The sequence below is a fragment of the Protopterus annectens genome, chromosome 5.part0 (assembly GCF_019279795.1).
Source record: "Protopterus annectens isolate FY-2018-M chromosome 5.part0, PAN1.0, whole genome shotgun sequence".
Lineage (NCBI taxonomy): Eukaryota > Metazoa > Chordata > Ceratodontiformes > Protopteridae > Protopterus > Protopterus annectens.
The window spans coordinates 1815460855-1815474308 of record NC_056735.1 but is presented as its reverse complement, the minus strand read 5'-3'; positions in this window follow the sequence as shown (position 1 = coordinate 1815474308).

Here is a 13454-nt window from a genome sequence, read left to right as displayed (position 1 = left end):
TGATCTTCCTTTGACAAAGCCAAACTGGGTTGGATCCAAAGTCTGCAAATTCCCAATGTCTTTATTTATGAGGTCCATTATGATCCTCTCCATGGCTTTGCAGATAAGGATTGTCAAGCTAATGGGCCGGTAATTTGAAGTGGGACCACAGTTGCAGTGCGCCACTCCCTGGGTATGTATCCAGAGGTAAGACTTTGATTAAACAGCTGTCCTAGCTGTGGGTTTAATTCCTCATTGAGTTTGTGGAGCACACAGCCGGGGACACCATCAGGTCCCATGGATGCTGTGTTTTTTGCTTTGGAGAGAGCAGTTCTCACTTGGGCTGGAGATGTTTGGGGGCTGCAATCGTTTGGTATAGATATCTCTCCTTTTGGGGAGGGAGGAGAAGTTTGCACTGAACCTGTCAGCCAGTATGTTGGCAATGTCTGTAGGATCAGTAATCTTCACATCATTTTGAACTAGTTCTGAGCATATCTGGGAGTTTCCTCCCAGGTTTCTAACATAGCTAAAGAAGGCCTTATGATTGTCTTTTGAGTCTTTAGCTATTTTTCTCTCGAAATTTGCTTTGGATGATTTTATGAGGGCTCTTAGTTTCTTACTTATAGTGATCAAGGGTGTCTTACCTTTGAAGGATTTTGCTCTATCTTGTAGTAGCTTCCTCCTTTTGTTGTAGAGTTTGTTTATGGCTGGGGTCCACCAGACTGGACGCTTGCCTTTGGTACAAAGAGTCTTTGTTTTGCTTGGGATTGCCTTATCCATGCAGTCCTGCAGGTGCTGGTAGAAGGCATTTGTAAGTGATTCAGCGGCTTGAGTACTCTTTTCCGCCAGCTCGGGGCCTTAAAGGAGACCACACTAGTCTTTAGAAGTGTGAAGTCAGCTTTTGAGAAGTTCTTTACTGTGGGCTTTTTTATTTCAGGTGGGGGTGGGATGAGGACCTCCAGCGAGATTAGTTTGTGATCTGATCTCACCAGTGAGGTGTACTTCTGGTGTTGAACATTGTGCTCCCATGTTCGTGATGATGAGATCAAGTATGTTATCTCCTCTTGTGGGGATGGTGACTAGTTGTTCCATGGCATTTGAGTTTATGAATTCCAGGAACTTTTGGGCTAGGGTGTTTGGGCTTGAGTAGTGTTCCCAGTCTATATTAGGGTAATGAAGTCACCTAGTATGATGGTGTTTGGTGATACATTTATCCCTCTAGTGTTTTCAGGAAGGCCATGTGAGGTTCCTGAGTTTGTGAGGGTGGCCTGTAACATGCTACAATTTGCAGAGCAGTCTTGCCTATGGTTAATTGCACCTGGATGGTCTCCGATGCATCGCCACCAGTCTTGAGGTGTGGGTGTCCTTGATGAATATGGATACCCCCTCCTTTCTTGGTATTGTCCGGATTTTGGGGCCAGAGCATGATATGAGGTAAAACCTGACAGCTGGGGTGCTCTCAGGAGCCTTGAACCAGGTTTCTGTCACAGCACAGACATCGATGTTCTCCATACTGAGAAGGGCCTCGAAAAGTGCATTTTGAGATTTAGACTTCTGGCATTGAGCAGCATTACCCTTAGTTTTTCCTTTTGTGTTCTAGGATGGTAGGTTTAGAATTTGAGCCTTGCCTAAAAGGCACTATGGGGTGGCAAGAGCCTTTGCCAATATCCGGAATCCCAGGGTGACAGGTGCGCTTGTCCAGCATGTCATCCCAGGCAGACAGACACTGGATCCCCTTTGAATGACACCAGTGTTTAAGCCAATTGTTAAAGCTGATCATCTTATCTCTGTATTGTGGCATCATTCTTGGTGAAGGTAGGATACTGCTCAAGGTCAGGGTCATACCTGCCTGGGCTACATAATCAGAGAGCTCCTCAATGTCTCTTTTCATGTAGTCCAAGGAGGTACATCTCAGGTCGTTTACACCAGCGTGGACAATGACTGAGTCATATTTGTACCTGCTGTTGAGAGACCTGAGTGCTTGCGTTATGTGGCGGATTCTAGCGCCCGACAGGCAGCTTACTGTGACCTTCTCCTTACTCAGTCTGGTGGCGGGACGTCAGTGTGTCTGACTATGGAGTCACCAATGACTAGTGTGTCTGACATTGTGTTTGGCCTTAAGGGCTGTGACTGTTTGACACTCTGACTGTGAGGTCTATGTGTTGCAGGTGCTGTGTTCTGAGGTGGTGGTTGTTTGGGTGTCTGCTTTGGTGGCCTCTGCTGTTTTGGTAGATTTTGATCAGAGCCTCGAGTATGTCTTTGTGTGTTTATGTGTATGATTTGAGGTTGTAATGGTACTATGTGAGACTGGGTCTATAGTGTGTGTGGTAACCTTCTCCTCCTGACTGGTCTTGCCAGTCCTATGTTGAGAGAGCTCAGCCTCCAGTTTGGCTGTATAGTTGCATCTCTCGCATGTATTTGTGTTTTGTGGGAGGAGGAGAGGGTTGTCTGTGTACATGAGGCAATTGTAGCATTGCCTCAATATTGTTCACCAGCTGAGCAGGAGAGGACACTAGCAACTGATCCCTCGACATGCTAGAAGTATAGACTAAAAAACTTTAAAAAGAATCCGAGGGGCGTGGGTGACCGAGAAATGGGGGTTGCCTTTTGGGGTACTATCTATGACAAGAGTGCCGTATCAAGGTAATAAGTACTGTAGGAGCAAGTGCTAGGTTTAACAGGTAGAGAATGGTCTACTTGGAGTCAAGTAGAGATGATCTTTTAGTTATAGGATGCTGATTTGATCAGTAGTATAGTTCGAGGAAGGTAGTTTTAAGGGAAAATTTGAAGAGTGGACTTTAGGTAGCCCGAATAGTTTAAACCTGCTTAACCTGCCTTAGTGTGCAACAGTGGCAGCTCCGTGCTAAATCGCTTCAATCGCTAAATCTAATCTCGATGCTAAAGGCTAAGCGTTTATAGCAGGGGCTGGAAAAGACAGGAAATGACCCAAAATGGCCAATAAACTACAAGTTACTGCTTTAAACCACTCCTCTGAGGACAAACAGGCAGCTCAGTACTCCCTACTCCCACTAGTGAGTAAAGAAACTCCTTGACCAAACAAGGAAAATGGAGAAAACAGGAACAAGCCCAGGGATCAGCAAAATCTGATCACTGGAACAAACTATTAGAAAAGTATGGAAAACAAGAGTATTTTTTTTTTCAAGTTTTTTTCAGAAAGGCAGAAAATACAATAAATGCTGTGTTTTTCGACTAAATGCTATCAAAAGCTAGTACACTTGAGTGTATTAGCCTGTTGTTTAACTTTTAAGCAAAACTTAAACAAGGAAGTGCAATAAACAATTCAAGCTATTAAAAACAGTAAAAATAGGTAATAGCAGAATAAAACAGGCAGAAATAGCAATCGAAAGGCTTAAAAAGTCGAAAATGCAGAAAAAAATACTTTTGATGAATTCAGTGAATGATCCTTCTTAAATACCACTTTAGGCAAGGGCCCCACCTTATTCCCTATATTGTTGTCACTTCTCAAGATTTCCCAGTTCTTGAGGACAATATCCACAAACTCAGACGCATCCATGTTAAAGGTAGTAATGAAGCTAGTCAAATAATTATTTACTTTCCTAACTTCCCTGGACTGCATACTAAATGTCCATCCCTTACCACTTGCTAATAAAGGTTGGTAAAATCTAGATTCAGGTTTAGCAATTAACTCCTGTTGGTTTTTGTTTAACAAGTCAATAGGATACCCTCTCTTTAAAAATAACTGCTTAATAAATAATAGTTCATCCAAAAACTCCTTATCCATAGTAACCATATAGGCAGCCCGCACCATCTGCCCTTTAATAATTTTTTTTGTGATGAGCAGGATGCTAACTATTAAATTCCAAATAGGAATTAGAGAAGGTTGGTTTCCTATAGATGATTGATGTTAATTTTTTATCAACTTTATTGTAACTCAAATCCACATCAAGATATGTGATACGTGTGTCACTATAGTTGTGAGTGAACTTCAAAAACTCTTCTGAATGGTTAACATATTCAAGAACCAATTGGAGTTGACTCTCCATTCCTTTCCAAATGATAAACAAATCATCCAAAAACCGAGTCTAGTATAATATTTTACTATAAAAAGGACCATCTATTATGTGTACCTGCTCCCAATATGACATGACATAGTTCGAAAATATTGGGGCGCCCGCCGTCCCCATTGCCATACTTGTTATTTGTTTGTAGTACTGTCCCCTCAGAGTATATGAAGTTATTTTTAAGTACCACCTCCATTAACTAAACAAACTTGTTCATCTCATCCTGGTCAAAAAGACCAGTTTTCAAAAGTTGATTTTTGAGCCACTCACATCCTTTTTGGTGTGGAATCACAGAAAACAGGTTACATACATTAGTGGTGACCATAATAATGTCACCATTGATTTTAACTTTATCCAGACCTTCCAAGAATTGCCAAGAGTCCTTAGTAATATATGTAAATACCTTTAGTCCCTTCAGAAGATGAAAATCAAAATATTTTCTTATAAAGTGGGTCTTGTATCTTTTCCCATCCACTATTAGTCTGAATTTAGGATTACTAAGTCATTTATTTATTTATTTGTTTATTTATTTATTTATTAAAGTATACAGTGGTCAGTTCAGGACCAGTAACAAGAGATGTATAACACACAACAGTACTGTTCAGATAGCTTGCATGTGTGTAAGGTGGAATGGCCAAGTGTTTTTTTTTTCAGTGTGTGTGTGTGTGTGTGTGTGTGTGTGTGTGTGTGTGTGTGTGTGTGTGTGTGTGTGTCTGCATGAACACAATGAAGCACAGTGCATTTCAGACAGATTCAGCCATTGCCAGAAGGTGCACTGCTACTTCCACAGCCCTGGCAAGACGTCGGGGTGCTACCTGAACATGAGTGATATCTGCTGGATGAACTGTCCTCACAACTATGCCTAGAACCATGACCCCATGGACTACCACATCTGCGTGTGGACAGTGCAATCACTGATGGAGCTGTGGAAGTAGTGCCAGTACAAGAGTAGGATCTGGCACGGCCATGTCTGCTAACAACAGAAGATGTAGCGGGATCTCCAGTCATGTGGATACCTGCCTGCCCCCAGCAGACATTCATTCACAAACACTGTCTAATCCAGAGTGTCATTCATCTTGTTTAAGGAGTCACCTACACTGTTTAGGGATTCAAGTATGTTAGAATGCATGACATTTAATATTCACACTATCTCTTCCAAGGGCCTGGTGGAATGTAACTGTGCTTCCATGAAGGCCTACATATATGTCTGGTAGCACCTAATGACACATGGGCATCAGGATTGGGTGGACAGTAGGCTCTGAGCATGTCTGCCAATCCTCCTATGTGGTACCTCACTCTCACAATAGCTACAGGGAAAATAAACCAACTCTGCAACAGCAGTAACCACACTACCCTAATCAACTGTGTCACCCTCAATCTTATATCAGAGGGCTCCATGTCATGGGTATGCATAGGTATACTGACTGTGTCCAAAATATGGGCAGGGATGTGGGAGACACTGACCCTCATTGCCATCATCATCATCATCATCATCATCATCATCATCAGAGGCTACTGATACTCTGATGGTAGCAATTCCTACTACCTTGGTGGTAGGAGTTCTACAGTTCCACTGTAAGGATCACATATGATAACAAGCAATAAACACAACAAAGAGAAATAAGGAATACAATTGATAAAAATGTTGTTATACAAAAAGTGTGTTAAAGTATAATAGATGCTAAAGCAATGCAAATATTACTCAGATTTATACCCAAATCTGTCTTATATGCACTCAGTAACAATAAAAAATGTGTGCTTACCATGTGCAAGTGGTCTTGCAGACTGTAGCCCTGATATCCCTGTGTGTAAGGAAGGAAAAGAAAGAAGGCTAATAAATATCACAATTCAAATGACACAAGAAATGGAAAACAGTCCCCTTTACATGTGCAGATTAAGAATAATCTGATACAAAAATCTACTGACCAGGTGAATCCCCCACAACACCTCCCTCTGTCTAACATCTAGCATCTAACATCTAACATCTAAGTCACACATATGTCTGGCTCTAGATATAGCAAACATGTAAGATATATACATATAAAGATATATACAATGACACTTAACAATAATTTTTATTTTGCATACCTGAAAGTTCTGCTTGGTATACTCTGGGTCTGTTGTCCAAATCAGCACCAAAATCAAGGATTATCTGTAAACCTTTTGCTGAACTATCACAGTGGACAAGAAGTCCTCTGTTTCAGTTAGTAGTGGTTTGGTAGGACTGTCCCCATAGTTACCTGTTCCTGGCCAACTGCATCTGCCATACAATGTAGGGAGGTTATTATATCACTTGCTCTGTTTTGTATCTGGAAGTAAGTTCTCCCATGCCCTCCAATAGCATTGATTTCACTGACCACCTGTTGCCATATCCATATCCTGTGTTGGGAAGATTTGTCTCCTCTTCCTCTTACTAAGGCAAAAGCTCCATGGCAACAAAATGCCTGGATAATGACCTTATTTTATGCATCAGTAAATGGTGGCTCACAGGGTACAGATGTATTGGGTGTCATATCCCTCAATGAGATGAAACAGAAAACAGACACAAAATTAAGTTTATAATACACAGACAGGATTGCTGTGAACTCAGTTATATATGAATGTATGCATCCATCATGCACACAACAATTTAAAAGGACATGCTCCCTATGACTGCATACAAGTTAAGACAGCCCCAACTAATATATTAATAAAATAACAACAAATATAACAGTTATGTAATGGAGACAACAGTTGTGTAACTGGAATACATTACACCATTAACAATACTAATTCACAAAGTACAAGTAGAAATGGAGAAAACTATTATAATGCCATCCGCACCGGTGTGGCGAGCAGCCAGTTAGACATTCCAACTCACTGTGAAGTTATACAGTACTCTTCTGAAATAACTGTTCAGTCTCCAGGAAAATAAAACCTACAAAATTATGTCAGGTAGCCTTCTCTATTAAACCTTGTAATGCAGACAAATAACTGATATGCATGGGTTATGCCAACAGTAAAGGATAAAGAAAATGCAGACAGATAAAACTAGTTGTATTAGACATTGAAATTCATCCTTAATGTTACACTAAAAACATTCTATAAGAAATAACAGCATACTTTGACAAGAAAGCAATTTAGAAAGTAAATATATCTTCAAAAGCAGTATCAAGCTATCTAGAGTCAATCAGTCTCCCCACTACAATACAAATTCACTATCTATAGGATTACCTTTATATAGTGCAGATTCAGCTCTCTGAACACCATGAGTATGCAAATAAGCTATTAAATTTTTAGCGTTCCGGAATATCTCAATCTGTGCTAAGTACAGGAAAGGTAAACATTGTATAAGGAGCTACACAACTGTATGCACATGCTCTAGCACTGCAAGAATGAGTATTTTTAAGGGTTATCTCTAATGGCTTGTAACTTTTTATAATCAGTCTGACTGCAGGAACAATGAGTGTTTTACAGTCTCCTTCATTGAGGTACTAAGGGTGTGTTGGGGAGAGGGGACTTGACAAAATGGGACACCTGGCACAAAAACAAAACTACTCCTAATAGGCAAACATTCTTAGAACTAAGAAACACTGTAAAAAAAACAAATCAGACTAGAAAAACAAAAAATACTATAGTGAAATTCAAACTAAGCACAATAAAAACTCACAAAAGTTCTGGGCTGCTATAAACAGTATTCTCCAACTAGGTAAATCACCAACTCCTCATCCAAGCATAGACACCACCTCTATAAACACAGCCACTCAATTCAAGGAGTTCTTTACCAACTCTATACTAAAGCTGTCAACAGACCTACACTCCTCAACCCCTACTATACTATATAACCCATCAAATAACACCAATTCCTTCACACTTCAACCTCTACCAACTTACATCATCTATAGACATCTAACCAAACTTAAGCCCACCACCCTAGCAACAGACAACCTACCTGCCAAAGTCCTACAAATAGCCACCAAAGCCATTTCCTACCCAATCTCTATAATCATTAACAGATCAGTCTCAGAACAAAAGGTGCCACTTCTCTGGAAAAGTTCCTACATTATACCAATATACAAAGGGGGCGCCTCCACTGACCTAACAAACTACTGCCCTATACTATACTTTCCCCACTGGCTAAAATACTGGAAAGATGTATCCACACCCAGATCCTAACACATCTCCTCTCCAACAATCTTCTTGCTGAACCTCAGCATGGATTCCACCCCAACCATAGCACTGCCACTGCACTCATCCATTTTAGTAACCTAGTAAATATGCAATGCAACAACAGCCAGCTAGTGTCTGCAGTTCTCCTTGACTTATCAAAGGCATACAAAATTTCTAACATCACTCTCAGAATTAAAACTAACTATCCCCACTCTGTTATGGTTTCAAGACTATCTCTCCCAATGCCAACAAGCTGTTCAGTGGAAAAAAATTGCTTCCCCCTACTTCCTCTAAAACTAGGAGTACACCAGGGATCAATCCTACGATCCCTACTTTTCACTATATTTACAAATAATCTTCACAAAGCCACCCCTCTAGCAAACCTAGTTTAATACGCTGATGACTCCACCTTAATCTGCTTTGCCCCCACCCTCCAACAACTTTACATCAAGACCCAAGAAGCCTTTACATCCATCAAAACCTGGCTAAGAATATCCCAGCTAATACTAAATCCTAAAAAGACCCAACTTATGATTTTCCATCCTTGCAAAGCAGCATTACCTACTCCCCATTCTCTATTTCTGCTTCAGATAATACCCCCATCTCCCCGTCACACTAACCAAATTACTAGGGGTAATTATTGACAATAATATGAAATCTGACAAACACATAGCTCAAACAATAACCAACGTTAACAAAAAACTAGGTACTCTTTACAGACGTAAAAATGTCCTAACCAGAAAGAGTAAAATTACTGTAGCTCATACCCATCTTCTCTCTACCTTACTGTATGCTTTTCCTGTCCTAATTAATCTAAACAAGAGTGATTTAAACAAGCTATCAGTATGCTACAACAAAATAGCAAAATTCACCACAAACTCCTCCTACTATACCCACCACTGCCAAGCCCTAAAACAGCTTTTATGGCTGGAACTCCCTAACCTTTAACTCTAAACCAACTTCTTCTAACTCACCAAATACTGTACCAACCTGAAAAAACTACAGCCTTACAAGACATGATCACCCTCTACTCTAATAACTGAGAACTTAGATCCACTAACTAGGCACTAACCACAATCTCCAAAAGCCATTACAGCTCTAGTGACTCCCTATATTCTAGCAACATTGCCAAGACTTGGAACTACCTACCAATACAAATCAGGGTACAACCTAACAAAACCTTCTTCAAAAAACAGCTTACTTCCCACCTAAACAATTCCTGGACATGCAACTACCTAATACTAGGCTGACATATTCTAACACCTTTCCCCTACCCACTATCCAACCTCTTTTTTAAACCCCCCTCAGGTGTACTATATTTATTATCACACATTACTTACCAACTCAATCCGCGGTGGTGGTGCTGCAGTAGCATTGTCGCCTCACAGTAAGATGCTGTCTGGTTTGATTCTCAGCTAGAGCGTCTTCTGTGTGGAGACATGCATGAATGGGCGTACCTTCTTTGAAGGTTGTGTGTCAGGGCTAGCAACTCGGCATGTAATAATCAACTGCCAATCATTAGCGGATCGGAGTTCCGCAAAGCTGAAAGACACAACAACAACTTACCAACTCACTACTGCCTACTCCCCACTGTCCCATCTATACCCATTAACTCTCCCCTAGACTAAGTTGAAAAGCTTTTCCTTAAAATCTCAATGAACCTCATATGAAGTTGTCTATATTCTCCTCCTTTGACAAACTGGCTAGTATTTTTAGTTTTTCCTTTCTTCTCTTATCTTCATTACATCTTCATGTGTATCTCTACTAAACATACTGTATGAACAACAATCATATGTTACTACCTGCTATACTTTTAATTATATGTCTAAACCACTATGCTTATGTAAATATCTTATGCAGTCATATATCTGCTATATTTTTATAACCGTATGTGTAAACCACAATGCTCATGTAAATATCTTATGTATAGTATGTTAGCAATTGTTTCTGGAGTTTTCTCCCCGGGCCTTTGCTGAAAATGGACAGCTTTTTCCAGTCGGACCTCCCCAGTAAACAAATGTAAAATAAATAAATAAATAATGTCTGAAAGTACACTGATTTAGGAGATTAACATTCCTAACATTCAAATTCTGTTTTAATGACCACAGTAAATAACCCTTACTAAAAATGTTGTGGATATTTAAGAAAGTACATTAAGCACTGATACAGCTACCATTTGCAATAAAAGTGAGATAACATTGCTGTTAGGAAAGCATAGATAAGGGACTGAGGCACCATAAAGAAAGAGAGGAATATACTCACAATGTTTGAGGTCCTTGTTTAATATTGTGTGAGTATATGGGTGTCCTAACTGCTGCCAGTACCCCAATCATACAGACATTTACTGGCAAATGAGAGAGGAAAACTTTCATAACTTGTTTAATGCGACTTGATGTGTCACATTTTGAGTACATCTAACCACTTTGATTCCTTGCTAATATATATCATTGTCTGTGGCAAATATGGGAAATTATCTAAAAATATTCTTCTTAATACAATGGTCTGAGGGTTCAAATCCATACAGGTTCCTATTCCAGGATAACAAAGCTTATGAAACATGAGAAATGTATATTTAGGGTACTTGTTTCAAAGTGTGTCTTTTTTCCTTGACCATTTGAGCACCATTTCACATTTTACTCTGATGATAGGCAACAGTCAGTATACTGTCAGTGAGCAGTGGTTAACTTCCCAAGGTAAAAACTGACAAATTTAATTTGGAATGCCATCAACAGTGTAATTGAAACTGGCATTGGTAAGCTTTCCTCAACTGTCTGGATAGTACTGAGTGAAAAAATTCAAGCTGTTACATGCCTATCTCTGTGGCGTAAAGTATAACTCTATTGAGCTTAGAGAAATAGTTCAGGGGATGTAAGTTCTGCATCATGTTCACAGATCATTTAACTGAGGGAATTCATAATAAGTATTGACACTCATTTTGAAGTATGAATGTGATGAGGTGGGAAACTCAAGTAATGTCAATACTGAGTAAACATGACAGACTGATATATTATTTTCAATGATGTTACTATTAATTGTATGTGAGTATGTGAGAAATGAAGCATTTCTGCTGTTCCCTGTCCTTTTTTCCATTCCCATGGCATTACCTAAAGTAATGATGATAGTAGAGATGTGGCAAGGAGATGTGAAAAGCCTGAATGGGTCAATGTAATACATTAGTAGCTCTGCTCATTGTTAGATGCACATTTTGATTCATTTCATGTTACTTCAAATTGTTATCTAAAACAAATTTTGTCAATTTTTTAGTTAATATTTTCTTCTGGATTTGCATTCCTCCTGGCAACATGCAATCAGCTTTCATGGCTTAAGGGAAAAAATGAACATTTAGTTTAGTCTGCCTTATGTAGTGCAAATAAGCCTGGCATTGGTGCATGGACATCAGCACCCTGGACAGTAATGACTGCAGACAATGCACTGGACAGATATCCAACTTTGTGGCACAAAGTGTAAATGATATGAACTGATAGAAATAAAACAGATGATGCAGTGTTTGAATTCTTTTTACAGATCAAATTTCAATTATTCCCAGTATTTTAATTTACAAAAATCTTGTAATCTAAATGTGCATGCTGCTCAGCAGCTCACAAGCAGGGTTCAGTATTGGATGCATTATGTAGCGCAAACATGCCTGGCAACAGTTTGTGGACATCAGCAATCTTGACAGTACTTAGTGAATAAATTCCATATCTCAGATAAATATCCCTGTGCTACAATGTGTAATTGAAATGAATTGAGAGAAATAAGACAGGTGATGCAGGGTTTGAACACAGCTAATTATTAATTGTACAGAGGGGGTATAAGTGGATATTATATACATTTATTTTTATCGCTGTGTTGCATAAAACTCAACTTTTTTCATTATTGCTAACAGCATGAGAGCCACTAATTGCCCATTTTCACATTATTTGTCACTAACTACAAGTCTGATAATGTTACAGAGGATAGTCTGAATACACATTTACTCATATTCGTGACATAATTGTGTTGTTTGAAATCAACCATTAGCACTACTGCTAATGACATGTGAGCTGTTGTCTTTCCACTTTTACATTATTTGTCATTAACTACAAGTCTGATAATGTTATTCCACTAAGTACATTTCTGATGTTGCAAGGAGATGTGAGAAGTATGAATGTGTCACTGTAGTGTACTTCTTGCTCTAGTCATTGTTAGATATACCCAGTGATTGAATTCATTTTACTGTCCACTTTATTCTTTGTCATATATTTTCTAATGCCTTTTGTGTTTGCTCTCAACTCAGTGGCACACAGACATGGTTCACTGCCTAAGGAAAAAAGTGAAAATTTTAGTTTAGTCTGCCTTATTTAGTGCAAACAAGCCAGATGACATTGCATAGCCATCAGCACTCTGTACAGTACAGACTGGAGAAATTTCACCTGCCCCTTGCCTATGTCTGCGGCACGTGATGTTAAGTGCAGCTACTTCAGATAAAGAACACAATTGATTAATGTTTCAAATCCAGCTAAAAGATACTTTTACAAAGGGTGTCAAAATCACATTTCTCACATTTTGATTAAGAATGTAAACCTAGAGAGAAATGAGATTGATAAACTTGCTTATTTCAAGCAATGTGTCAGTAATGCTTGTATAACTAAACTTTTCTATGTGACACATAATAATGATTCACATATGACTTCAAATTAATGTGTGTACAATTTCATAAATATGACGAGATATTTCATATAAAATACACTTATATATGTATGACCATCACAGTATTTTTTTACAATCATCATGACTTAGCACATATCCTATGTGTTTATGACAGTATGTCTTGTGAAGTATGCATGTAACATACTCCAACCTATATTACTCAGATGATGTGACTGCATAAATCTGAAATATATTTACAAACAGAAATACAGCCTTTTACATATGAGTGCATTCCCATGACTACTTAAAGTCACATGCATACAGGTCTCTCAAGGAAACCTCCATTTATTCTGAAATTAGTATATAGCTAATTTTCATGCTTAAAATGAAGTTCTCTTGTGGTAATGGGAATTAATAAGCTAAGTTTCAAATGTTTGCACTTTTTATCTCATGGAATCTATATCCAGATGATAATGCACAATTTTAACAATGTGTAAGTCCCAACATCAAAATATGTCATAACTCACCATATTTGTCCCTCCAAGCACAAAGGATTACAAACCAAGCCATTAAGAATTTCAGTTTTGAACATTGCAGCATGTGTCAATAGTTTGAGCATCACACATAGAAAATCTCACTGGCATGTTTCAC